Below are 5,623 nucleotides of genomic sequence, written 5' to 3' on the forward strand. Positions count from 1 at the left end.
CACGAGCACCTAGTTAACGAGCACAATCAACGATATGGAACGAGAACGATATTTTTATTCAACAAGTACGGATTTCATTATTTATCTAACAAATAATGGATCTCTAACGATTGCTCAAAAGGTTGTTAATATTCTAGTCAGACAAATCTCAAAAGTACCTAAATATAAAAATATTAGTGGGAATTTGTGTATAGATCTATACGGGATTGACACCCCGCACCTTCGTTGTTCGTTACAGCTAGACAGGCCAGCCTAGGGTGACAAATGTCTTTTCCAAACCGAGGGCGTCTGAGAAACGCCAAAACAGGCACTTCGTCAGATTAGTATGGTTATAACGACTCACTAGAATATGTTATGTCATCTAGAAATTTATGTAAGGAAAAACCTCATAAATAAATTTTTGGCACGTTGTGTTGACCGTCCTATACATGATAAGTGATGGTCCGCATTTGTTGCGTTGACTGTCCTTTTTCATCGCGTAGAATGTCCACAATTGCCATGTTGATTCTTTCTCCTAACAAGTATAGAGTCGTAATACTGCTATTTTTACAAATTAAAAAGCGTAGGACTCTATGGAAAACGTTTGTAAACGATTTTGAAAACGATTTTGAAAACGATAAATTAACCCACACATATACATAGTTGGAACTAGAACTTACAAATATTTTATAGCAGAAAATATAGGATTTTCTGGAGAAAACGATTTTCTACGATTTCGATAACGATAAACTAGAACGCAGACTCAATTTTATTCGATAAGAGGAACAAGATTTTCAACCATATTCTCTTTTTGAAAATAAGGGATTTTTCTGGAAACGGTTGACTATTACTATTCAAAAGAACTATTCTCGTACACAGCCCGCTTTTACAAATCACACTACTTTTCAAAATCACTCCTTATAAGGATGAATAAAAGTAATGACATGCACACACATATTCATGATTTTCAAGGCAAGACTTCAAACGATTTCCTAGAAAATATCGGATTTTCTGAAAGTACGATAAGAACGATTCTAAACAAGTGTAAACGATTTTGTACAAAAATGCTTATGAACTCACCAACTTTTTAGTTGACGCTTTTCAAAACGACTTGTATTCTCAGGGATCTAGTAAGCAGGTAACAAGGGACACGGATGCAAGACTTTTAGCTGTAGCTTGGATTTTTCTGCTTATGTCTATTTTGTGTAATTCGAAGAACAAATAAAATATGTAAACAATGTAAGTTTGTTATCTTACTGTATGATGTTTGGATTGCTCTGTTTCATTTATATTCAATTGTTATGATACTGCACAATGAAGTCACCCGCCTCCGGACGTTTCCGCCGTCTGGTACGGGGGTGTGACAGATTGGTATCAGAGCATTGTTTATAGTGAACTGGTATATCTAGCCATACACGATATACAACTATAAATACAATGGGACTAAAACAAACTCTGCCTGAAAGTATACTTTAAAAAGACAAGTATTCTATAAAAGTATACGTAACTACTAACACAGTATCATAACGAGAAGAAAACAAAAGTAACTAAAAGGTTGAACACTACAGTCAAACCTGGGCAGTTATGTAATCATATATGGGATCAATATAGCCTGATCAACTATATTTATTTGAGATATGACCAACATGTTCTTGGGAGTGATGGTGGTGTTGCAACAAACCTAAGATCTACCAACTATGCACACAAGAGAATACTAGAATCGAACATCAAGTTTAAAATACTATAGGAGTATTTTAGTATACTATAAACCCCTCCCACACCTAAACTTTCCCCGTATATCTCGTACCTCGATTCTCGTACAAACAACATAGTTGAAATTCCTCGCCAAGACTTCTACTACCCTGTCACGACAATTTGCGGATGGGGCAATGAGAGACCAGAAGAAGTCCATGAGGAAAAATCCAGAAGGGGACCCTAAGGGATACCCAGAGATGAACTGTGAAAGGGAGAATTCCGACTAAGAACCCAGTAAGGATAAAAGCGCCAAGGAAACCCTTAGCGAGGCTCTACCCAATTGATAGTAGATCAGAGACCCTTTCACCTTTCTCTTCCCAGACACATAAACACCCCATATAGGTGCTCCTGGAAATGACATACCTAGAAACAAAACGATACCCACGCAAAAACAAGTTGAGGAATTGGCTCCTATCCAATTTAGGGCGTACCTTCATAAAAGACAATCTGATCCACAATCGACGTGCACCGAACTCCGATAGCCAACGCCTTCACGAATCAGACATCTGTTTAGAACACAAGTAACCCAAAGTGACTCCCGGTTTCCAACCCTCTGTCATGAAGTAATGGAGACCATAAACAAAGGCCGATTTATGGGAATGTAAATCCGATCCCCCACAAGTAATAAGAACACCATTCCAATCGCCTACGAAACCCACAAGTAAGACCAGAAAACTAGGCAGTGGTCATTTGGAGACCACAACTCATAGCAATAAAGGCTAGGACAACCTTAGCAGCATAAGGAACACAAAAAGGACACTCATAGTATAAGTAAAATGGCCAAGCACCTTGTGCGCCAAAAGAGGATCACCACACTACTCGCCATAGGTTCATAATGCCCTTAATCGCAGCTAGTAGTAGTAAACCAAGAGGAGTACATCCTCCAAGAATCCATACAACCTAATCCGTTAACTATATTGCTAACTATGTGTTATTTTGATGGACTTAACGTCATACAATATATGTTCCAGCTCTATACCATAACTGCATCATGAGGATGTAGGTTGATCCAATTAACACCAGTACGTTAAGATTTTACGAGTAAACTCACTTGAAATTAACTACGAGAACTTACGAGCTCACTTTTCGTGTGCAATAGAGTCATGTCTTCTCATGAAGATAACCAGTACCCTGACGATGCACCAGTCCTACGAATAGACTCCGCCACTTTCCAAGCCACTGTAACAGCTGTCATGGCATACTTCAATGCCAACATCATGAACAAAAATGGAAGCAGTATCGATAAGTTCAACCGTAACAACAACCAAGGAAACCAACGAAGGGCAACTCACCAATGCACCCTAAAACCTAAACCTAAGCTCAAGAAACGAAAGTTTGGAAATGAAAAAGGAGGCAGTTCGACTCAGAGGCCTACTAAAAGACAACAAGTGGACTCATTCCCTACCCCCACTAATCCTACTCCTCCCCCAACGAGACAATCATACCTTAGGAACAATCCACCCTGCAACAAGTGCAAATACCATCATTGGGGAGCCTGCCAGACATTTCGTTGCAAAAGGTGCAACAAGATGGGACACACATCCCGCTACTGTAGGACTCCGGCCTCATGCGTTGCCCCAACCCGCAACCCAGAAGTAAGTTCAGTTTGCCGCAAGTACGGTGCAACAAGACATCTCAAGAGAGATTGTCCAACGGAGATGATTAACGAAGGAGTCGACGACTAGACAGGAGTTGACGACAAGGAACCCTACCGCAGCTTTTGGTACGTTCCACGACAAACTTAAGCATCGAATTATCACCAAAAGGTCTTTGTCAATTAAAAACATAATCCAAAAACTATTTTCTCATTAAAGCAAATCCTATAAATTACGGGAAGCTAGGGATCCTTACGAATGGACCATGATGTTTCCATATGAACGTTAATAATCTATATAGTTAGGATTCCACAAACTAAGAGCGGGCGATCCCGCATTATTTTCATGTTCCTGGTCTGAATAGCGATTAGGACAGAACCCCACAGTCAACCATCTCTAAAGATCCTAAGTATGTACGGTTAGGTCACATCCATCTATAGTGGAAGGGCCTGGCAGAATTCGGATTACGAATTCCCTTGCCTTATAGCAGCACCCTCGTGTCGCCAGAACACCTAATAAGCAGCAACGAGATAGACCCAATGGTAACAACGAAAACGAAAGTAGCAACGATAGGAACACAAACACTAGAACACCTAATAAGCAGAAACGAGATAAACCTAATGGTAACAACGAAAACGAAAGTAGCAACGATAGGAACACAAACACTAGAACACCTAATAAGCAGAAACGAGATAGACCCAATGGTAACAACGAAAACGAAACTAGCAACGATAGGAACACGAACACTAGAACACCTAACAAGCAGAAACGAGATAGACCCAATGGTAACAACAAAAACGAAACTAGCAACGATAAGAACACTAGAACACCTAACAAGCAGAAACGAGATATACCCAATGGTAACAACGAAAACGAAACTAGCAACGATAAGAACACGAACACTAGACCACCTAACAAGCAGAAACGAGATAGACCCAATGGTAACAACGAAAACGGAACTAGCAACGAGAAGAACACGAACATTGGAACACCTAACAAGCAGAAATAAGATAGACCCAATGGTAACAACGAAAACAAAACTAGCAACAATAAGAGCACGAACATAGAACATCCTGTCATTCCTGGCAACCAATACTCCTCAAATCGATGTAACAACAAGGAGTCCAATGTCATCAATTGGCACGGACAGACTTGATCCTCACCTTACAAACCTCAAGCTCTGCAAACAGACTTTCGTCTTACTAAATCAGATAGCTAAAATCTTTTAGCCGGTAACGACAAATCCCTGGCAACCAGACACCTAAGTCCTGGTGTAAGAAATACCACACCCTTCTCTAGCCCCAATAAAGATTAAAAATCAAGGAGCAAAAAGGCATCAAGGGGAATCCGAAAGGCTTCCAACCTTCCTCTAAAGATTCCCAAAATCCCTTTGGAAACCTCAACCATGTGCTAAACAGGGATAGAATCACCTCGACCCCTGGAAACACCCCGACAACCAAACATCTGATACCACTTAACACGGTCACAAGAACAGATAATGTCTGATCACGGGATCGGCATAGTAGAGAAAGGAAACATCAGACCCAGTCCCTGACCGCAGGAAGCACCTATCTAGCTAATAAGAAAGGAAGACAAAACTACCATAGGCACCACCAACTACGAATAAGCCAAACAAACTCATCCTGAAGGATCGATACTCCCTACCCCCGAGTCGGAGACATGTTCAACCAACAATGAGGACTGGCAGAGGCCGACCTACCTTTAGCTCGGGAAAACTATAGAAAGAAAACTCCCAAGATAATCTAAGACTCATAAGGTCAACTACATCACACACGAACTCAACCTTGGTGACCATAGTACCAACCCTTAGCGCGCAGAAAACCCTATTTATAGGACACCAGGATCCTGATCCCTAGAAGACCATTCAAAAGGCCTCGCCAAGAAAGGGCTCGATAACCCATAGTCTCCGATTAACATAAGGAACTAGTTTTGGACATTTCACCTTCCATGTGCTCAGCACTCATAAGTGTCAGAAATTCCACCTGTCGAGGTCGAGATAGACACGAACCCACATCCTGAAGAGAAGCATGTGCAGTGGACATTGACAAAGTTTGGGATACCCACTTGCTTCTAATCGAGTATTCATATAACAACAACTACCACTCGAGCATAGGAGTTGCACCCCTCGAGGCCCTGTGTGGCCAGAGGTGCAGGTCATCCTCTGTTAGGCTGAGATGGGAGATACCCAGCCGACAAGATGAAAAACGCCCAATAGCACACTCACTAGACCCGAGTATATTCGAGAAACCATGGAAAGGATAGTCCAAACCCAA

The sequence above is a fragment of the Lactuca virosa genome, chromosome 9 (genome assembly GCF_052849685.1).
Source record: "Lactuca virosa cultivar CGN04683 chromosome 9, Lactuca_virosa_CGN04683_v6, whole genome shotgun sequence".
NCBI lineage: Eukaryota > Viridiplantae > Streptophyta > Magnoliopsida > Asterales > Asteraceae > Lactuca > Lactuca virosa.